A 23,376-nucleotide genomic window follows, 5' to 3' on the forward strand; every position below is an offset into this window, starting at 1 on the left:
CAGGTGGTAAAGAATCCACCTGCCAATGCAGGACACGCAAGAGACTTGGGTTCGATCGCTGATCAGAAAGATCCCCTGGAGCAGGAAATAGCAGCCCACTCCAGTATTCTTGCCTGGAAAATCCCATGGACGCAGGACCCTGGTGGGCTACAGTCCACGGGGTCACAAACAGTCATACAGGATTTAGCGTGCATGCTTTTTAAAGTTCATTTCACCTGTTTCCTTTCACTTTTCAAAATGTGGTTGTGTTCATCGCTCTCAGTCATATCCGACTCTTTGCCACCCCCTGGATTGTAGCCCACCAGGCTCCTCTGTCCATGGAATTCTCCAGGCAAGAATACTGGAGTGAATTGCCATTTCCTCCTCCAGGGGACCTTCCCAACCCAGGGGCTGAACCCAGATCTCCCACACTGCAGGTGGATTCTTAAATGTGACTACTAAACAATTCTGAATTGCCTACGTGGCTCTCTTTCTGGTCCTATGGGACAGCGATGGAAGCCACGGAAGGTTCTAGAAGAAAGGTTCACCCTACACAGGGCAGAGGAAGCAGAAGGTCTATAAGGGAAACGAGAAACACAGTTCCGAAGGCCCCTGTGTGTGGGTGGGGCTGGGGGGTCTACAGTAAAGGAGGAGTTAACCAGAAGGACCACAGGACATCTCTGCAAAAACAGGTTTAGGGTTTAAAACTGAGACAGACTGTGAAAAGCAGTTAAAGTTCATAACTGTGTCAATTTCCTCTGCTACCCAGAAATAGAATAAGTGCGCGGGGAAGCTGGCCACAGACCTCAGCCCCAGGCCAGGTCTCTACCAGGCTCACCTCTGAAGTCGGCTGCTGTCCCCTCCAGGCTGTCCCCCACCAGCCGCAGCCCCCAGCCCCTATCTGTGGACTAGGCTGGAGGAAACCCAGCTGGGAGAACACAGTTGCCTGGGGCTTCCAGGTAATTTACATCCGTACTGACCATCAAGGACTCACTGTCCCTTCCTGTCTCAGGAAAGGCAGCCCCCGGAGCTGCCTGCACCACTTATTATGAAAAATGAGTCATATTTAAAACACCACAAGGGCAGAAAACATCTCGGGGGTGGGGGTGGGGGGTCCAGAAAGTCTAAAACAGCACACTCGGCCATGGTTGCAAGCAGAGTGCTTTGCGAGGGGAAAGGGCTTCCCTGATGGCTCAAACGATAAAGACTCTGCCTGCGATGCAGGAGACCTGGGTTCAGTCCCTGGGTCAGGAAGGTCCCCTGGAGAAGGAAATGGCAACCCACTCCAGTATTCTTGCCTGGAAAATTCCATGGACAGCGAAGCCCGGTGGGTTACAGTCTATGGGGTAGCAACGAGTCGGACATAACTGAGCGATTGCCTCTCTCCTCCAAAAGGGAAGAAACTCGGCCGGGAATTGTGAACTGTGCTGTTGAGGGAGAACATGCAGGAGGGAGAAAGGTCGGGGGAGGCGGGGTTCTTTCCAAGACATCTCAAGGAAGGAAGGCCCTGGGTTGCTGTTCTGGAAATGAACACCCACCCACCCTTGCCCCCTTTTATTAGGCGTCATCAGCTTCCTTGTAGTCACGTCCTATTTTCTGGAACTTTAGGACACTGTCTCTCGGGAACATGGCTTTTGGATCAAACAGCCACATAAACACGCTCATAATTCTGCAAAGAACGAGAGCCAACAGCCTAGAATGGGTTGTGTGTGTGTGTGTGTTTTTTTTTTTTTTTTTAAAGAAAAAAACATAACCAGCTGCTTCAAAAGCTTTCTAAATAAATTCCACAGCCTGCTTTCTTCCCTAAGGCCCCAGGCCAGGAAATGCCACTTCAGTGAGTCTCCATTTTTTTCTTGGCCCCCACCCCCAACCATCCCCCATTTCTTATTTGATTTCCCCAAAGATCAGGAGGCCCACCGAGCCACCCACTTAACCACCCTTCCAGGATGGGTGGTCGTTCAACTGGCTCCTCCTCTCCCCCACAATGTGAAACGCTTAAGGGCAGACGGACATACAGACACAGACAGACACATGGGGACACATGCAGACACCCTCCACTGCCACCAGAAAACACTTTATCGCTCCAGAGCACAACTCCATGGAAGACATGTGGGACAAACTGGAAACCACAGGAAAGCAACTCTGAGTTTAACAAAACAGCAAAGCCACAGTTCTGCCATGAAAAAAGCACAGCCTTGAGAATCCTTTGGTTGCCCCCCCGGGGGGCTTGGGTACAGGCCTCTGCAGAACTCAGGTTGCCATAGTTACGGGGAGCTTTGTGGGGGGAATAAAGGAACAAACAAGGGGGTTTCCCTCCTCCCTCCCCAGTTGTTTAACTTTGTTATTAAGCCCCCGAGAGTGGCTTTTCTCGACTGTCCATTTAAAAGGACACATTGAAGGGGACTCTCCACCCACCTTCCACCTGCCCCCACAGGAATCAGGGACATGTTAAGGGCTGGAGATTTCTCTTCGCACCATCTCAGAATGACTCTTTTATTTAGCTCCTTCCAAATCCAGAGAGAGGCATTTCAAACTCATTTTTTAAACATGGAAAATGTGACTGGGGCTGGCCTCCCGGGCACACGACCCATGTAGTCCCACGGGACCCTATGGGCACAGGGGCCTGCCAAGCTCAGCTGAATGCGGCCGCCATCCTGAAATTCCAAATACTTCTTGAACCAGGGGCCCTGCCTTTCCACGCTGCACTGGGGCCGAATGTTATGTAGCTGAATGCGACCACTAGTTATAAAAAGGAGGCATTTCTGTGGCACGAAGAGATGCATTCCTGGAGCAAGAAGAACCAGGCTTGACCTTGGAAATTGGCCCGTGACCAGCTGCACCCACCTGGCCCCCATTTTCTCATCCACAAATATGCCTATTGGAAGTCTGGGGTCCCTAACTGAAAACATCCATTGTTCCAAGTCTCAGTGATTTGCTGGGTGGGTGAAAGTTACTCTCTTAAATGGTCAGGGAGGGTTATACCGCTATTTATTCCTGGGCCTACAGAAGTGAGTCTGGGAGTAGCTCATTCACTGAACCCAGTTCAGAGCAGGACTTCCCAATCTTGCTTTCATAACAGCTGCCTCCCCTCTTTTCCTCTCCCCCGTCCTCAAGGAAAAAAAAAAAAATTATATTCAAATTCAATTGATGAATTTGAATATAATTTAATTTCCACCTAACAAGAGAAATTAAATACAAAGAAATAAGACTTGGTTGGGCAGGGTTGAGTTTTGGAGGGCCACACATCACTGTGATATCTAAGATTTTTTTTTGCCCCCTCTCTCCTCCCCTAAGAACTGATTTTTCCTCATAGGTCCTCACTGAGAACCCACTATTTGGAAAGAAGTATTAATATTTGAGTATCCCCAGTCACCCACATTTATTCATTGAGTCCTTCTGATATGTGACCCCTCTTTTCTTGGTGTCATAAATGCAATTGTCTAAACTCATTCCTTTTACCGACCAATCCTAGGGTCCTTGACATCTGCGTGTTCTTTTCCAGGCAGGCCCAGCCCTCTTGCAACTTCAGTCTCATGAGCCATGAGAAAGGGAGATAGATGGAGTGAGCGGGGATCAGCTGGGGGGACACTCCCTTCTGCTGTACGGGGGCCAAGCAGGGCTGGGCTCACTGGCGTCTGCTTCCTCCTACACTGGCCACTCCTCTGGGTCTTGAATTTGCTGGGTCCTCACCCCAGGAAGAAGGTAAAGGGTGCTCAGGGGTTGCAGATAAGCAGGCTTATTTTCACATCTTTGAATACAGAGGTCCTACTTGGCTGAGCAGTATCTACTACTCATACCCCAACCACCGCAGATTCACAACTGCATTAAGATGAACCATAACGGGCTCTTACTTTACTGCAAGGGGCCCTGTAATTCACATCCTTACCTGCCATCATCCCATCCCCACAACACTGAGTCAGGAACGAAAAATTACAATACCATCAACCTGTTTTACAAATGAAAAAACTAAACTCCCATAAAGTTATCAACTGCCTTCTCAATGGAAACTCTACAAACCAGAAGCGAATGGCATGAAATATTTAAAGTGATGAAAGAAAATAAATTACAACCAAGAACACTCTACTCAGCAACTCTCGTTGAGAGTTGATGGAGAAATCAAAAGCTTTACAAACAAGCAAAAGTTAAGAGAGTTTAGCAGCAAAAAACCAGCTTTACAACAAATACTAAAGGAAGTTCTCTAGGCAAGCAACACAAGAGAAGGAAAAAACCTACAAAAAGTAAACCCAAAACACTTAAGAAAATGGTAATAGGATCATACATGTCGATCATCACCTTAAATGTAAATGGATTAAATGCACCAACCAAAAGAGACTGGTGGGATGGATACAAAAACAAGACCCATATATATGCTGTCTAAAAGAGACCCACCGCAGACCCAGGGACACTTAAGAAATGAAAAGTAAGAGGATGGGAGAAGGTATTCCATGCAAATGGAAATCAAAAGAAAGTTGGACTAGCAATATTCATTATCAGACAAAATAGACTTCAAAACAAATGAAAAAACTGGGCACCCAGAGAGGTTGAGCATCTTGTCCAAAGTCACACAGATGAAATGGGCAGGGTTGAGGTTAGAACCCATGCCCCTCGGACTCTGGAGCTCTTTAGAACTCACGAAAATACCTCCCAGGCTGGGAGATCCAGACACAATCAGCAACTCATTTCACACAATTTACCCCTCAAAGAAATGTGAAAGGAAAATCAATTGAACCCGAGGTGACAAGTCACCTCTTTTTCTCTACCTCCCTCACACTTCTGAAGATTAATTTCCAGACTTTCACACCACATACCCAAGACAAGATTCTAAAAAACACCTGCCCATTTATGGACTCCGGGGCTTCCCAGGTGGCGCAGCTGGTAAAGAATCCACCGTCAATGCAGGAGACGCTGGAGACATGGGTTTGATTTCTGAGTGGGGAAGATCTCCTGGAGGAGGAAATGGCAACCCACTCCAGTATTCTTGCCTGGAAAAGCCCCTGGACAGAGGAGCCTGGCGGCCTATAGTCCATAATGTCGCAAAGAGTCAGACATGACTTAAGTGACTGAACAACAGCAACAACAAATTAAGGACTCCCAACTAATTTCGTCACTGAGGACTTTCAACTCAAAACAATCTGCTTCTTTAATGATGATCAGGGGTCCAGGAGTTACTGACCAACCTACGGTAGATATCCACAGAGCAATTCCTGCTCTTTTTGGAGGAGGCAAGCAATGGGGATTCCCTGGTAGCTCAGCTGGTAAAGAATCCGCCTGCAATGCAGGAGACCTGGGTTCAATCCCTGGGTTGGGAAGATCCCTGGAGAAGGGAACGGCTACCCACTCCAGTGGAGTAGCAAACAGTCAGACATGACTCAGCGATTTTCACTTTCACTTTCAGGCTTCCCTGGTGGCTCAGCACTTAAGAATCTGCCTGCAATGCAGGAGACGCAGGTTCGATCCCTAGGTCAGGAATATCCTGTGGAGGAGAGAATGGAAACCCACTCTGCTATTTTTGCCTGGAGAATCCCATGAACAGAGAAGCCTGGCGGGCTATGACCCATAGGGTCGCAAAGAGTCGGACGTGACTGAAGAGACTTAGAGCAGCAGCAATGAAGAGGTGATCTCAGAATTCTGAGATGACACATCTGTTTAATTTTTATTTTTCGGCCGTGCCATGCAGCATGTGGGATCTTAGCTCCCCGGCCAGGGATTGAACCCACACCACCTGCAGTGAGGGCACGGAGTCTTAACCACTGGGCAACCTGGGAAGTCCTGTGAAATTCCACGTCTGTTTAAAAAACCATCTGGAGCTGAGATACCTCTACCACCTGCTGCAGCTCTCAGGGAAGAGAAAGCAAACGCCACGCCATCTGAGTCTCAGATTGGGCTTTTTAATATCCCCTCTGTTGAAAGACAGGAGGAAAAAGCCCTCAAAATCCTGGAGAGAAGCCATGCCGACGGGCACAGCCATCTTCTCTCCTTGAGCTGCGATTAATGAATTGATCCTGAAACCTCAAGACACAAGGAAAAACTCCAAGTCACTTTCAGCACCAGATTTTTTCCTAAAAATACTTGGCCTAAACAGTCTTAGAATTCCCCGAAACACCCCAGTGGAGCTCACTCAAGCTCTGGGAGTCAACTTACTCTGTGACTGTACAAGTGCTCAGTGAAGGGCATGGGGGCCCAGCCTGGCAGTGTTTGCCTGGAATCCTAAACTCAGAAGCAGGGGCTGGACTTCCAGGAAGCCTAGAGATGGTCTAGAGTGACCAGCTTGGTCACTGATATGGCAGCTCCAAAACATCGCTGGGATGAAGCTCAAAAACATGACTTCGAGAGAAGTCAGACTCAAAATCATTGTATGATTCCATCCATTTATACAAAATGTCCAGGGTAGGTAAATCCAGACAGAAAACCAACTAGGGGTGCAGGGGTTGGGGGAGCAGGGTGAGGGTGCTGGGAGGGAACCAGGACGGGGTTTCTTTCGAGGGTGATAAAAATGTTCTGGAACTGCGATGGTTGCACAACGCTGTGAATGGACTGCATGCCGCTGAACTGTACGCTTTCAGATGGTGAATTTTAATGTTTGGTGAACTTGAGGAACAACAACAACAATGTTAAAAAAAAAAAAAAAGAAGAAGAAAAGGCAGTGCCAGCAGAATTTCCTGGTGGCCCACTGGTTAGAATGTGGTGCTTCCAATGCAGGGAGCATGGGTTCCATCCCTGATCAGAGAACTAAGATCCCACAAGCCATGAAGCAAAAACTAAAAAAAAAAAATAAAAAGAAAGAAAAAAGGCAGTGCCAGAAATCTCTACAGTCTCCATATTACAAGCCAAAGCCTGTAATTTAAGCTCGAATGCACTGGCCTTAGTTCAGCCATCCAGTGGCTCGTTTACTTAAAAGAAACCACTGGGGTCTTTCAGATAGCTGCCAATGTGCCTCCCAGTTAAGGTGATCAAAGGTCCTGGGTCGCCCAGAGGTTCTCAGGACACGCTGCACCGCTACTCCGCACCCTGCCCCTCTCACTTCACCTCCCACCACGGATGCAAATCTTTGACATGTCTGTAGCCTTGCTTGGATGGCCCCAAACGAGCCCAGAACATGCTCTTTCCTCTTTGCCCCTTCTCACCCCCCTGCCGGTTTCCTTCCTTCCCCACAGGTCTGCTAATTCCTCTCACCCATCATATCCTTGCTCGCCTGTCCTCCAAGAGGCGATCTCTGGCTTCCCAGGGAAGAACGAATTCCTCCCAAACCTCTCTACATGGTGCAGAAATCAGTGGTGCATGGTCTGAAGCCAGATGGCCTGTGGTCGGTCGCCTTTGAGTTCCCCGGAGCACAACTTTGGTGCCTCTGTTTTCTCATCTGTGAAATGGGCACACTCGCAGTTTCTTCCTCACGAGGCTCTTAGGAGAATTAAATGAATCCACTTGTGACAAGGACCCAGGGCAATGAGAGACATGCATGCCCTTAGCAAGTGCTAGCTGTCATTACACATATTTCTCTGTTCTACTTGTCACAGGGATTGAAATTTATTAACATCTGCACCCCCAGCGCTCAGAACTAAGCTCAAAACATGATGGGTGCTTTGCAGGGTGACTCACTGTTCCAGTTCACCCAGGATGGAGCAGTTTCCCCGGATACAGGAATTTTGGTACTTAAACTGGGAAAGTCCCAGGCAAACCAGAACAATTTGGTCACCCCGATATTCCCACATATATTTGGAGATGATACCTATGCATAAGAAGGACACCAAAACCCATCATGGATGGCATCCAGATTTGGAAGTAAACATAAATGGAAGGAACTTAACCTTAAGAGCTTCAACTTAGAATCTAATCAAAATAAAGCTTTTTAAATAGAAAGATGTTAAAAGATTCTGATGCTGGGAGAAAGTGAAGCCAAAAGAAGGGGGCGGCAAAGAATGAGATGTTTAGATAGCATCAGTGACTCAACGGACATGCATTTGCACAAACTTCGAGAGCTAGTGAAGGACAGGGGAGCCTGGCAGGCTGCAGTCCATGGTGTTGCAAAGAGTCGGACAGGACTTAGCGACTGAACAGCAACAGAGAGGAAGATGTTACTAACAACAGACCTCAGTAATAGATGGTCCTCACAGTTCAAGGTAGCGTGAGGATCTGACAGAAGCGTCAGCAAATATGCTCCAGAACTGGAATCACTTAATTGGTCTGGAATCCTTTGTTTCCTCCAGAGTTCTTTGGAGAGAGTGATAACTTCTTCTCAACAGGGACGTCAAGGTGCAAGATCAAGATGTAGGCACAAAGAACTTGAAAAGGGACGCAAACATCAACAAGATAAAAACAGAAAGAAAAAAAAAGCCACACCCTCCAAACTTCAAGATTAGTTGATTTTTTTCTCTCCAATGTAAGTTTCATCTTGGGGCTCTGGTGAAGGGGTGCACATGGATTCTGCCAACAACCACTACCAGTTCTGGTTGGGATTTCAGAAGAGAGTGAGGAGGGGGTGCTTCCCTCGGCTCCACCATGCACCCAAGATCTGGGCTCCGAGCAGGCGCCTCGCTGCCACCAGCCCAGACTCAGTAATACCTGTCACTCCACACTCCATCACCTGGTCCTTGGTGTGGCTCCAAAGCCACTTCATCTGACCCAGATGGTGCGTCATGCATTCTCCAGAAATGACAGTCTTTTATCACGGGTGTCAAGAAAATTCAGAGACTCTAACAGCCTTCTACCCTGAGACACCATGAATGTCAGCAACTGCTGCTGACAGTCGTGGACAGGAAGAAGAGGGACAGAGCTCACACTGCCGCAGGCACCTCCACCCTCAGTGCTTTATAACCAGCAAGGATGGGAGGGGGGAGCTTGGCAGAAACTAGGGGCTTTAAGGAGCCTTGGGTGATTTTCTTCCTTCCCAACACCAATCCTTTCTGGTGAAATGACCGACAGGCAAGCAGGGTCCAAAAACGAAGGACAGAGAGGTGACTCCTGATGCTGAGTAAATTCTCCCTGGGGAACTGCAGAAGACACGCGGGCTTGACCGCCAACTCCGATCAGGAACTGACCTGGTGGAGAAGCGTGGCCACTGAGCTCAGAGATGTTACAGGTGGGATGTGTGTGCCTGGTACCTGATACCGCTATGTGTGGAATTTTCAGAAACACCAGCGTGGGTCCTGTTATTTATAAGCATGGCTGGGTACCACCCATCTCTAAGAGGTCAGAGGGAATGACGTGGACCACAACCTGCATACCCACCATGATCTGGGGAAAAGAGAAGACACGGAAGAATGTGAGCAAGTGCGGCACATAGAGGGGAACACAAAGGGCCCAAAGAAAGTTAAGACCGTAGGATTTTTTTTTTTATGATAGGATTTTTAAGACAAATCGAATATTTAAGAGCAAAAACCTGGAGGGCTTCTCTGGTGGCTCGGTGGTAAAGAATTCACCTACCAAATGCAGGAGACATGGGTTTGATCCCTGGTCCGGGAAGATCCCTCGTGTGGAACAACTAAACCCGTGTGCCGCAACTTCTTAGCCTGCGTCTACACCCCGGGAGCCACAACTACAGAGCCCACATGCCCGCGCTCTGCAACAGGAGAGGCCACCGCAGTGAGAAGCTTGCACATCGCAACGGGAGTAGCCCCGGCTCCCCACAACTTGAGAAAAGCCCGAGGAGCAAACGAAGACCCAGCACAGCCAAAAAGAAAGAAAGAAAGAAGCGCACAACCTCAGTTCAAAATCCAGCTCTTGTCACTTCTAGGCTGTGTGACTGTGTTTCATTTCTCCATGCCTCGGTCTCTTCATCAGGAAGATGGAATTATAAGCGGACCCCCACCTTCACAGGGTTGCATGTGCTCACAACACTGGGCACTTGAGTCATTACAAAAGCATTAGATTTAACTACTTACAGGGAGGCGGAATCAAGTCCAGGGAGGGGGAGGTCGCTTGCTCGCAGTGACACAGACGGGCAGAAGGCAGAACGCAGGTCCCTTTACACCACACTCGCCCCTTCTCAGGCCACTGCTTTCACGCCTTTACTTGTTTGTCCAAACCGCCTACAGTTTGATCCTCCCACCCTCACCCGCATTGGAGAGGGTAACACCCTCTAAAGTTGTCCACATCCTCATCACAGAAGGCTCATTCCTGGCAGCTCAGACGACAAAGAATCCGCCTGCAATGCAGAAGACCTGGGTTCAGTCCCTGGGTCGGGAGGATCTCCTGGAGAAGGGAATGGCAACCCACTCAAGTATTCTTGCCTGGAAAATTCCATGGGCAGAGAAGCCTGGCGGGCTACAGTCATAGGGGTCCAGAGCTGGACACAACTGAGCAACTCACACTTTCACTTTCACTTCCCAGAACATGTGGTTCTTTTTTTTTAATACTTATTTTATCTTTTAAAGATTTTTTTTTAATGTGGACTTTTTTTTTAAGTTTTTATTTACTTTGATACAATATGTTGTTCAGTCACGTAAGTCATGTCCCACTCTTTGCAACCCCATGGACTGCAGCATGCCAGGCTTCCCTGACCTTCACCATCTCCCAGAGCTTGCTCAAACTCACGTCCATTGAGTCGGGGATGCCATCCAATATAGTTTCTGTTTTATGTTTGGGGTTTTGGCCTGGAGGCACGTGGGATCTTAGCTCCCCATCCAGGGATCAAACCTGCACCTCCTGAATCGAAAGACGAAGTCTTAACCACAGGACTGTCAGGGAAGTTCCAGAATATGTTGCCTTAAATGGCAAAAGGGACTGTGCAGCTGTGATGAGGTTAAGGCCCTTGAGAGGAGGAGATGATTCAAGTGGCCCCAAGACAACCACAATGGTCCTTAGAAGACAGAGGCAGGAGGGCCTCAAAGACAGAACAGGCCCTGTTGGCTTTGAAATAGGCTCAGGGAGCCATGGACCAAGATACATAGGTGATTGCTAGTTGGTTTTTTCCAGTAGTCACGTACGGATGTGAGAGTTGGACCATAAAGAAGGCTGAGAACAGAAGAATTGATGCTTTTGAATGTTGGTGCTGGAGGAGACTCTTGAGAGTCCCTTGGACAGAAGATCAAACCAGTCCATCCTAAAGGAAATCCGTCCTGAATATTCATTGGAAGGACTGATGCTGAAGCTGAAGCTCCAATACTTTGGTCACCTGATGTGAAGAACTGACTCACTGGAAAAGACCCTGATGCTGGCAAAGATTGAGGGCAGGAGGAGAAGGGGATGACAGAGGATGAGATGGTTGGATGGCATCACCGACTCAATGGACATGAATTTGAGAAAATTCCGGGTGATAGGGAAGGACAAGTGTGCTGTAGTCCATGGGGTCCCAAAGAGTCAGACACGACTGAGCGAATGGCAACAAAACAAAGAAGCTAGAAAGGGCCAGGAGATGGTTTCTCTATGGATTCTCTTTTGCCGAGAGCCTCCAGGAGAGCAGCGCCCGGAGTTTCACCCAGTGACACCCATTGTGGACTCCTGACCTCCAGACTGTATGATAATAAACGTGTTGTTTCAGCTACTAGGCTTGTAATCTCTTACAGTAGGCAGAGCAAACAAACCTGCCCACTCCTAGCTGGGCTGCCCAATTCCCACCAGCCCTGTGGACTCCCAAGGGGTCTCTCCCACTCCCACAGCAGTGCCCCCGACCAGAGACCTGAGCCCCTCAACCTCCCACCCTAGCTCCCAGGCATCTGTCCGCCCACCCTCAGCTCAGCAGGAACCCTTCTTCAGGCTCAACCTCTACTTAAAGCCCCGAGAGTGGCCACCCCACCACACCCTGCCACATCCCAGGGACGCTGTTCCAGCAATGACCCCTTCTGACAGCCCTGCCCTCTTAGCTGGCTCCTCTCCTGAACTCCTGCTTAGTCAGTCGTGTCTGATTTTTTTGCGACCCCATGGACTGCAGTCCTCCAGGCTCCTCTGTCCATGAGATTCTCCAGGCAAGAATATTGGAGTGGGTTGCCATGCCCTCCTCCAGGGGATCTTCCTGACCCAGGGATCGAACCCGTGTCTCCGGCATCTCCTGCACTGGCAGGCAGGTTCTTTAACACAAGTACCACCTGGGAAGCCCCTCCCAATCTCTAAGCTTGTTCAAATTGTTCCTCATTAAAAGGTAAAAACAGGGCTTCCCTGGCGGCTCGGTGGTAAAGAATCCACCTGCCAATGCAGGAGACACAGGTTAGATCCCTGAACCAGGGAGATCCCACATGCCATGGAGCAAATAAGCCCGTGCGACGCAACTACTGATCCTGTGCTCTAGAGCCGGGGAGCCACAGCTGATGAAGCCCGTGCACCCTAGAGAGCCCGGGCTCCTCAACAAGAGAAGCCACTGCAATGAGAAGCCCGCGCACCACAGCTAGAGAGGAGCCCCCGCTCTCCGAAACTAGACAAAGCCCGAGCAGCAACAAAGACCCAGCACAGCCATAAATAAATAAATATTTTAAATAAGAAAGGTAAAAATAAAAGCCCCCGCTACCCCAGCCTGCATCCTCAGCCCCTCTGCCTGCGAGCTTCTCTTCCACGTCCTCGGATTCACCCAGGGCCACCAATCTCCTTCTTCCCTCGGCCATGACCCCTCCAAGCCCACTTCCCATTTCCTCTCCTCCTCTCCCAAGGCTGCTGGCACCTTCTCTGGAAGGACTTCCTCACTAGCCTGGCCTTGCACCTCCATCTTCTTCCGGGTCAGCCCTTCCATGGAAGGACCCCAGGGACTTGGGGGTCTGCACATAACCCTGAGAGTCCCCTCAACTCCTCAACCCCACGCCTGCCATCTTCACCTTGAGCAAAGAGCAAACTGTTTGAACACAGAGCTGGCCTCTCCCCCAGGCCTGGTGGGAAGGTAAACTGAGTCTCACACCATGGAAGCACCTACCAAAATTTAATACACAGGAGTCCTTTAACCCAGAGATTCCTCCTCTAGGTGTGTGCATCGGAGCTGAGGCCATGCCTTGAGGCAGTGACAAATACTGAGCACACAGGGGTACCCACTGCCTTGTTGCTAGAAACCACCTAACTGTCCGTCAGCAGAGAACTGGGTAGACCAGTTAGGCTCCACCCACAGTGGGGAATGGCGTGCGACCATCAAGACTGAACGAGGAACTTCATGTGTGGAAACACAGATATCCCTGCAATATTAACAGATCACTGCATGAAAAAAGCCCAAATGGTGTCTCTCATCTCAGACCACCACTGGTGTACAAGGAAGAAGGATACACATTTCCTTATGCATGAAATGTCTCCAAATGGATACACAAGGAAGTGATACAGCAACCGGAAATTCTCTGGCAGTGTAGAGGTTAGGACTCAGGGCTTTCACCGAACCACCCAACCTAAAGGCGGGGTGGTGCGGGGGAGAAGAAACAGATAACAGTGGCTGCCTGTAAAAGGAGGAGGGAGGTACCCTGGGGAATGAAGCTGGATGAATGCTTTTCACTCTTAGACTTGGTCTTTTGTATACGAGCCATAGCCATAATATAGTCAAAAAATTAAGAAATTATTTAAGTTAAATATAATTATAATAAATTTGTAGTTCTGTGATCTATTCTTTATAATTTGTATTAATTATAACATACTTCTAATTAAATGCTTTAAAATTAAATTAAATTTAAAATATAATAAACTTTTTTTTAAAATAGGGACAAAGAGCCTCTTCTACAAACCCCATATCTGCACTTCCCAGGTTGGTTTCTCACATCCTCCCACTTCTGGGCAAAATGACATCATCAGTCCTTGGTCCCATGACTGGTGTTTCATGCCCCTCAGCTGGCCTTTGGCCCCTCCCTAAGGGCTTGCAGACAGATTTTCAAGTTACTGATTACTTCTCTTTGGTGAGAAGACATGCACACCACCGCTTCCTCTATCTCAGTCCCAAATCTGTACTAATAACATCCTATCGGCCACAGTAAAACTCTTCTCTTTTCACATGGGAAGTTCTAAAAGCTGAGGATGGATGTGGGATTGTGGGCCGGGTGGCATGGGCCCTCCCTCACTGGCCTTAAGGAACCCATTTGAGGAGGGAAAGTGAACCAGCCTGGGAAAACATGGGAGCAAACACAAAGGGGAAACTGAGCCCAGATTCTAAGGCAAGCGGAAGGTCTGAGACAAGAAAAGGATGCAGGCAAGGGAAATAGGAGGGGGATGCAGAGGCAGGCACACCTGTGTTCCATGGGGAAGTGACAGAGGTTGGCCAGGAGGGTGGGGCCAGGTTACAGGAGCCTTTGCACCATCAAGAGTCCGGCCCTGAGACTTCCTGGCAGTCCAATGGTTAAGACCACAATTTCACTGCAGGGGATGCGGGTTCAATCCGTGGTCAGGGAACTAAGATCTCCACATGTTCCACAACCAAAATAAAACAAACAAAAAATAAGCCTGGTCCGCGCGAGGTGGGGACGGGACCAGATCTTTCAGGGAGGGACCCCGCCCCTCAAGCAGGTTCTGTTTCATTAACCAGAAACCCAAAAGCGACTTGAAAAACCCCCTCCAAGTTTGCAACTCCTGCCAAGGATAATTCAGATTCTAAAAATAAGCCTCAAAACCTAGAATATCAGGGGAAAGCAGCCACAGCAAAAGCCACCCAAGAAGTCCCAGTCAGTATAAACACACATCAAAGGCCCAACAGCCCATCGCCAAGGGCTTCTCTCCCCAGATCACACAATCAACAAGACAAAAACTCCAGGCTCGTAACTCCTGGTGTTGCTATCATCTGACTGAGGCCCTTTTTCAATATCCCTCCCCCGAAAGTCTCTTAATCATTTTCTAAAATGATCCCCTATTTCTCTCTGCCTCCTTAAGAGTCTGCAAAAAAAAAAAAAAAGATAAGAAAACGCTCACCTCGGAGTTTTGTGGTTCTGTGACACCCCAGGCTGCGCACAGCCCCCGTCCCGTCCCCTCCTTTGCTGTTTCAAGACTTCTGAAGGCTCCCCGTGGGTAAGAACTCGGTGTAAAGTAAGAGCTACTAGCATCCCTGGAAGCCTCCCTTCAGGAAAGTCAACAAGCTGAGCATTTGTCTTGACGATAACTATCTGCGTTACTTGGGAGGCTCCTATTTGCTTATTTCCTCAATTCTGGCCATATTCCAGATGACTGTGGGTTTTATAACTGTCATGTCTTTGAGAATTATAAAACAGTGTTTCCTTCAGCGAGACTTCAGGTAAGGACAGGGTGGTAAGCATTAACCTCCTGCAGCCTTTTCAGCCCGCCCCTGGCCTATCCGTAACAACCCCAGCCCTGGATGATGCACGCCTTCCTCATTGCTCCTAATTGCTTCCTGTCTGCAAATTAGATTCTGTTTCCCTAACTGGCCCACATCACACCCCTCTGGGGAAGGGCTGGGATCCTTGTTTCTCTGGATTCTCCCTCCACGGAGCTTTGGGGAAAGCAACGCACAGACTACCTCCTAGCCAGAGATTTCACGCACATAGATGGCACGCTGCTGCTGCTGCTGCTAAGTCGCTTCAGTTGTGTCCGACTCTGTGCTACCCCATAGACGGCAGCCCACCAGGCTCCCCTGTCCCTGGGTTTCTCAAGGCAAGAACACTGGAGTGGGTTGCATACATAGCCCATATATGATAGGGCAATCTATGGCGTAAGCTTGAAGAGTGTATTGGCAGGGCATAGTTTTTCCAGTTTGACATATAGCACTGTATAAGTTTGGGGGGCTTCCCGGGTGACTAAAGTGGTAAAGAATCCACCTGCCAACACAGGAGACGTGGGTTCAATCCCAGAGTTGGGAAGATCTCTGGAGAAGGAAATGGCCACCCACCCTAGTACTCTTGCCTGGGAAATCCCATAGACAGAGGAGCCTGGCAGGCTATAGTCCCCGGGGTCACAAAGAGTCGGACACCAACTTAGCAACTGAACAACAACAACTGTGTAAGTTTTAGGTGTACAACATAATGATTTCCCTTACACATCATGAAATGATTACAAGTAGTTTAGTGAACAGCCATCCTCTCGTAGTCTCAACCCAAAGAAATAGAAAAAAATTATTTGCATGAGAACTCTGATTTACTCTCTTAATAAGTTTCATGAATAAAGTATAGTATGTTCATTATCTTTATTATGAATTTATATTCTGATTACTTACTTAGAAGTAGAGAACTAGAGAAGTATGTATTTTTTATGTTTTTTACTTTTTTAAACTTATTATTTTATATTGGAGTATAGCTGATTAACAATATTGTGATAGTTTCAGGTGGACGGCAAAGGAATTCAGCCATACAGATGCATGTATCCATTCTTCCCCAAACTCCTCTGCTATCCAGGCTGTCACAAAACATTGAGCAGAGGAATATGTATTTTTTAAATACAGAAGAAAAGACAAATTTCCTTAAAGAATTCCAAATGACGTGTAGAAGCACCCTCCCTCTAAGTGAAAGTGAAAGTGAAGTCTCTTCTGTTGTGTCCAACTCTTTGTGACCCCTTGAGCTGTAGCTTACCAGGCTCCTCTGTCCATGGGATTTTCCAGGCAAGAGTACTGGAGTGGGTTGCCATTTCCTTCTCCAGGGGATCTTCCTGACTCAGGGATCAAATCCAGGTCTCCCGAATTGTAGATAGATGCTTTACCATCTGAGCCACCAGGGAAACCCAAAACCATAGGTTTGACTAGATGGACATTTGTCCATCTACTTTGTCAGCAAAGTAATGTCTCTGCTTTTTAATATGCTCCACAAGGCATGTTGGATCTTAGCTCCCCACAGACTGCAGCCCACCAGGCTCCTCTGTCTATGGAGTTTTCCAGGCAAGAATACTGGAGTGGATTGCCATTCCCTTCTCCAGAGGATCTTCTCAACCCAGGGATCGAATCCTGGTCTCCTGCATTGCAGGCAGATTCTTTACCGTTTGAGCTACAGGGAAGTTTCTTTTCCCTCTAAGTAGAGCTTAATCTTGACCCTTCCTCTCCTGGGTGAGGCCTTCTCTGATAGCTCAGTTGGTAAAGAATCTCCCTGCAATGCAGGGGACCTCGGTTCGATTCCTGGGTCTGGAAGATCCACTGGAGAAGGGATAGGCTACCCACTCCAGTATTCTTGGGCTTCCCTGGTGGCTCAGCTGGTAAAGAATCTGCCTGCAATGCGGGAGGCCTGGTTTTGACCCCTGGGTTGGGAAGATCCCCTGGAGGAAGGAAAGGCTAATGGTCTATGAAAAGAGGAAAAAGAGGAACTCTGCTACGGGGAAAGCTGGCAACAGCGACGTCTTCTGGGTATCATGTTGTACACCCTTGTGAAGTGAAGAGCCCTTCATCTCTGTGGCCTTCTTCCGCAAAACCGGTAACCCCAGTAGAATCACAAGACAAACATCAGACCAACCCAATGTGAGGGAAATTCTACGAAATCTTTGCCCATTACTGCTTAGAAACAGCCATGAAAAACAAGGAAAGATTGAGGAGACAGGAGGAGAGTTGGTGATGGTGTGATTAAATGCAGTGTGGTACCCTGGATGGGGTCTGAGAACAGAAAAAGAGACTTTAGCAGAAACGTCAAACAATGTCTGGAGGGTGAGCGACAGTGAGGTGCCAGAGTTCATTTCCTAGTTTCACACAAGTTCTGCAGTGATGATGTAAGATGTTCACAGATAAGGGAAGATGTTCACAGCAGGGAAACTAGGGGAGAGGTGGATGGAACACTCCTTGCACTAACTGCTGCTGCTGCTGCTGCTAAGTCGCTTCAGTCGTGTCCGGCTCTGTGTGACCCCAAAGACCGCAGCCCACCAGGCTCCCCTGTCCCTGGGATTCTACTTTCTGGCAAATCTAAAATTAAACTATCAGATGGAGGTTTCCCGGGCGGTTCACTGGCCGAGACTCCCGAAGCAGAGGGCCCAAGGTCAGGGAACTAGATCCCGCATGCGATAACTAAGATCCCACACAGCCAAATAAATAAATATTTTAAAAAAAAAACTTTAAGATGAACTGAAGCAGGGCAGGCCTTACCCAAAAGCATACAAGTTCAGTTTTTAAAGACAAAACAGGGCTTCCGTGGTAATCCAGTGGTTAAGAATCTGAATGCCGATGCAAGGGACACAGGTTCAATACCTGGTCCGGGTAGATCCCATGTTCCTCAGGACAACTAAGTTCTTGCACCAGAAACCTGCACGCTTGCCTAGAGCCCACGCTCCACAGCAAGAAAAGCCACCGCAATGAGAAGCCCATGTACGCAACTCAAGAGTAGCTCCTGCTCGCTGCAACTAGAGAAAAGTCTGCCCAGCAACAAAGACCCAGAGCAGCCAAAAACAAATAAATAAGTCTTTTTTTTAATTAAAAAAAAATCAAGCTGCCATTAAAAAGAAGTTTAAGGTTTAATTTACTTTTTTTTTTTTAAAGAAAGTTTTATTTCCCCTCAGGTATTTTGGTTAAATGGGAAGGATTAAGTGGAGGCCAGGGTGATGATCAGGATTTCTAGTATTTCTCTCTGACCCATTACTAGATAGGTACACAGGTAGATAGATAGATGATTACCAATTATCGGATAGATACACAGGTAGATAGGCAGACAGACAGATACACAGATACCCCCATTTTAAGTGAATAAACCTGAAAGTTTAATGAATCTCCTCCAAGCATTTGCACACTGATGCCTGGCCACAAATAGGTGATAAACTATATATTATATATATATATATTGATTGATTGATTGATTGATTGAAGTCACTCAGTCGTGTCCGACTCTTTGCGGCCCCATGGACTGTAGCCTACCAGGCTCCTCTGTCCATGGGATTTTCCAGGCAAGAATACTGGAGTGGGTTGCCATTTCCTTTTTATATATCTCACCACAAATAGGTTAGGTGGCCACAGGTAGGTGATAAACCTCTAAAAATACATCCTCCTGATGTGTATAGAACAGTTTTCTGGATTTAGGTATTAGATCAACACACAAAAGGGCAAGGCCTTCAGAGAGAAGATAAGGCAGCTTTTTCACCACCCACTTAATCCTCTAAAATCAGTTCTTTCAGGAAGAGAAAGAGGAAGATTATTCAGTTCCATTCCCTGCCCCCACAGTCCAGGCCCCAGAAAAGAATACAAGGCATTAGAGAAATGACCCCAGGGAAAAAGACATTCCTGTGCAAAAAAGGAGGACACACACACATGCAAATTGTCGGGCCTCCTAAGAAAATAGCCTAGTTTGTACACAAGGTAGAGAACCAGCTGAGGAGGTCAAAGAGAGCTGGTCTTTCACGGTCTCCGGAGAAAACCATTCTTTACAATCTATTAGGAGGACGAATTTAGACAAAAAGGGAAATTGGGATCTCCAACTCTCTTCGGGAGAGGAAGTGAGAAATTACACTAAGGTTCTTAGGCCAATGAACCCCAGATAAATTCAGTCTACCTCCGTTAAAAATACAGAAGCTCACAGGGAAAGATTTCAGAGACATGTTTTCACATTCCATCTTCCGAATTCAGTTTCTTTCGCCAAGCAGAGATAAAGTGACCACAATCTGAGAGTCAGGTTCAAATATGGCTTAAGTACAAATTACAGTGATTTGTGGAATGGAAAATGCTTCCACTGGGGAGCTGGGCTGCGCCCCCAGAATCAAAGGGAAACAACTCCCCCCCTGGATTCCTGGTGAAACCACATCCCCAGTTTCCACATGAATGACGGTTTTTGATGAAACAGCACAATGAGAACATTAACAGGACTGCATCAGGAGACAAAATTATACGTACCCTGATTACAACTTCATAAAAAAGCAGGCACCATGACAAGAAGCCACCAAATAAGGAAAACTGATGCGAGCTGTTTCATTCACAGGCTGAGATTATACCGGATACGCTTCGTTATCTTTCACGCTTTCTGTAATATTGTTATTTTTTACATAACTTTAAAAAAGACCAATGCAGCCTTTATGAATAATCTCCCTGGACTCAAGAATAGGGTAAGTCAATGCTAAGCTCTTACATTTACCTCAGGAACATTGTCAATTCTAAAACTCCATGAGAGGAAATTCCCTGGCAGTCCAGTGGTCAGGATTTCCTCCTTGCTTTCACTGCAGGGGGCATGGATTAGATCTCCCAAAATAAATAAATTTTTTTTTAAAAGAAAAGAAGAAGAAACCCCCATGAGCTAAATAGCTTAAATTCTTCACCATTATTTTCCCTGATGTTAACACCCACGAAGAAGAAAGTGCCTCTGACTTTTCGGATCTCGGTGAATTAACTTCCTACCTACTAGGTAAACAGGGAATTACCACTGAGACACCCGTGATATTTACTTTCTTCTGTCCAGGCCCTAAGTCTTATGAAAGTATACACAGTTTTTCTACAGAAATAATCTGCAGTCAAAAGACAACTTCATTGGCTACAAAAGTGTTATCCCGACTGCCCTGAGCTCCAGTGCAGGTGCAAACAATAAGATGAAGTTGTGAGGACCCAGGAAAGTACCACTTAGAGCTCAAATAAGCCCGATGAGTTAAGGAAGGCTATTTGCTTGGTGAGACGGACCACATTGCCCAGAGCTATTTTCATTGCAGTAAAAGCACAAAGAGAAGACAGGTCACAGTGTCAAAACTCTAAGACTTCGAGTCATGGAACTCATTTTTTTCCACCATCACTGTAGCTGGGGTTGATTCATTTTCAGCGGGAGAATTTTAAGTCCTTGATGGGCATACTCCCATTCTCAGAGTGGCACCATAGCACTGCTAGTCGTGGGTAAAAGCAAGGAAGCATGCCCTGTTTATCTCCTTAAAAATGAACTTGGGCTGGAAATGCCTTCCAGTTCCTTTGCTCTCAGTGGCTTCTCTTTTACGGTCCTCAACTATGGGCTAGCCTGCACTTCCTCCAAAGCTTTGCTGAGCCTCTTCTGCTCATTTGGAATACATGTACCTTCTATGACATGTATTCTCAGGTCTCTGCTTTCCTATGAAATTTTCCCTGACTCATAGCTCACTCCTTTCCATTTCTTTCAATCCTTCCAGAGTCTAGGGCATTGCTGAGCACTGACTATCCACCTGTGTTTTTTTCCACTTTCCACCTGCAGCATAAACCCCTCAGAACCTAGAGACATTTCTTCTGTGTCCTTTACAAGGCTAGAGTAGCATTTTATTTCCCCACAACCATCCAGTAAAAGCGACTAAAGGAACAAAGGAAAGTTTACTCACCAGAGACAGTGAAATGACTTCAATCTAGTATTTAGAGACTTAAGAAATTGATCCTCCATCTCAGATCAATCAGTGAGTCACTTAATCCACAAAAACATTACAATGAGGATACTTTCACAAATGTGAATAAAAGCATCTATTATTCATGCCTTCAAGTAACAGGAAAGGGGGAAGATGGGCCCCTCCCATCGTAGATCTACAATAGATGTTTCTTAGAGAGTCTGGGGCACCTTTAAAACCCAGTGCAAGGATTGGTTGAGGTAAGCCAGGAGCAGCATGGGTATGATTCTACGCCAGGTAGAGCCAGTCCTGCTTGCAGGCCTCCAAGTCAACTTCGATAAAACCAAACACGCTGGTGGAGTCCCAGATACCAGCTCATGCTGGACACCGCATCCAGGTGAGTTTCATTGTGAGAGTCAATCAGAGATAGCTTGGGCCGGGCCAGGGGGTGGGGTGGGGGGTAAGAAGATAAGGGAGGCAGTCAAGCACACACTAATGCAAACCACAGCTTTCCTTAAAAGGGCCCCAGGGGAACTGCAGGGCCAACCTGCGTTCCAGACAGCCCTTGAACCAGCACCAGCTCACCCAGGCAAGGGTTTATTTCCCTTGGGAAGATGGGTGGGCGAGTCTTACCTGATGCACTAAGATGGGAAGGCCCTGTGCCTTCCAGAAACTGGATTTCCCAGCCACCAAAGCTCAGTCCGACATGCAATGACATCAGCCCCACTTATCGGAAGCACAAAAGCCACCAGAAAACGAATCAAAGCCCAGCTGGCCTGATCCCTGGAATGCACAGCCGGTCCAGAATACCCCATTTCCCCATCACCTCCTGTCCTGACCTTGATGAAGGGTTTCTGGCACAATGACTCCACCGCCCAGATCACAGTGACCTGGAAACCAAAGAGAAGGAGGCCACCTACCTAGCTGGGCGTGGAGGGCCAATGTCCACCTCGACGGCCTGTGCCACTGGCATGTATCTGGCAGCGGCAGTGGACGGGTCCCGGCCCACCCCTGCGCTCACAGGGTGCCTACCTTACCTGCCCCCCCACCCCCCTCCCCGCGAGGGGTCTAGCCAGGGCCCCGGCTCCGTTTGTTCTGTGTCCGGAATTTTCATCTCTCGTGGGCTCCCTAGGCCCGCCGGTGTCCGCTGAGAGCGGTCCTGAATACTATGGGGAACCCCCTGGAGCGGGGGATGGCGGGGAAAAGCAGATATCGTGGACCCCAGAAGTCGAATTTCTGGGACCGGCGTCGGAAATCTGTTGGGCTTTTATTGTTTGGTTGGTTGGTTTTGTTTCTGAATCGCCGGGCGATAATGAGTCTGGAAACTCAACTTTGAGAGAGCAGCCACCAAGCAAGACGAAACTTTCTTGAAAAGCTTTGGGGTGTCCTCTCCCGGGGAGGAGCCCCCGCGACCAACCCGGGGCGCGCTTTCAGGTGAGGGCGGGATGACCCCACCGCGCGCGATCCGCGGGCGATCGGCTCGCTTCGGGGAGCAGGAACGGGACCCAGCCTGGACTGCGGCGGGAACAAGCGCCAAGTGACGGGAAGCCCGGCCCCGCCGGCCCCGCCGGCCCCGCGTGGAAGATCGCGGCGGGACTCCGACGCCCTCCAACCACCTCGAACCCCAGGGACCCGCCAGGGTTCCGGGACACCGCCACCACTCCCGCGGAGTCCGGAGCGGGTGCTGGCGCCGCACCGACCCCGCTCTCCACCCACCACCAGCTCGAAGTTCCGCGGATCAGCACCCCGGTCGCTGCCTCCTCCCGTCGGCGACCCCAGCCCGCGCCCCAGCCGCCAGCCAACGCGCTCCTCACTCACCGCCGCGCGCGCCGCCAGTCGAGCCGTGAGGTCTGAGCAGATGGAGCTGGGGGGCGGACTGGCTGGAAGACTGCGGGGAGGAGCGCCTGAAGGCGGGGGGCGGGGGCTGGACCGGCCGGGGCGGGGCGCTCCGGCTCCCGCTTCCGGCTTGTCCCCGCCTCTATGCGCCGCCTGGACCCGATCCTTCCCACTCGCGGGGGGCCGCCTCCCCCAAGCTAGAAACCCCACCAGGGACCTGCGACCCTCTGGCTTCTCCCCTTCCCCTCCACCGCTCCGATCTCCCGCTACCCTCGGAACACCCCCTTGACACCCCCAGACCCCGGTCACTCCCTGGAACCCCCTAGTTTCAGCCCAGACCCCACTCTCCCCATGGAGAGTGTCTCCCCTTTCGGGTTCTGCTCCTGCTCGTGGATCCGCGCCACGTGCCCGCACAACCTTGAACTCCCCTCCTGATTTCCATTCCCTCTCTGCTCTCCCCTGCGCCCCTGGGTCCCCATCTTCGGCATTTGTTCTCCTTCCCGGTTCTCAGACAAT

The 23,376-nt window shown here is 48.8% G+C and overlaps 1 protein-coding gene across 3 annotated transcripts in view; it reads right to left on the bottom strand.

The window, feature by feature from the left end:
- Positions 1–22,934, bottom strand: part of LITAF (lipopolysaccharide induced TNF factor) — a 37,271-nt gene extending 14,337 nt beyond the window's left edge. The window contains exon 1 of one of the 3 annotated variants that reach the window (XM_040230541.1): positions 22,843–22,934. The gene's annotated coding sequence lies outside the window, so the exon portion shown is untranslated. Of the gene's footprint in view, positions 1–9,857; positions 10,184–14,769; positions 15,390–22,842 lie in introns of those variants that run through there. The other 2 variants (XM_040230549.1, XM_040230559.1) reach the window with 2 other exon arrangements.
- Positions 22,935–23,376: the final 442 nt, after the last annotated feature.

Source organism: Oryx dammah, unplaced genomic scaffold (genome assembly GCF_014754425.2).
Source record: "Oryx dammah isolate SB20612 unplaced genomic scaffold, SCBI_Odam_1.1 HiC_scaffold_2, whole genome shotgun sequence".
NCBI classification, from domain to species: domain Eukaryota; kingdom Metazoa; phylum Chordata; class Mammalia; order Artiodactyla; family Bovidae; genus Oryx; species Oryx dammah.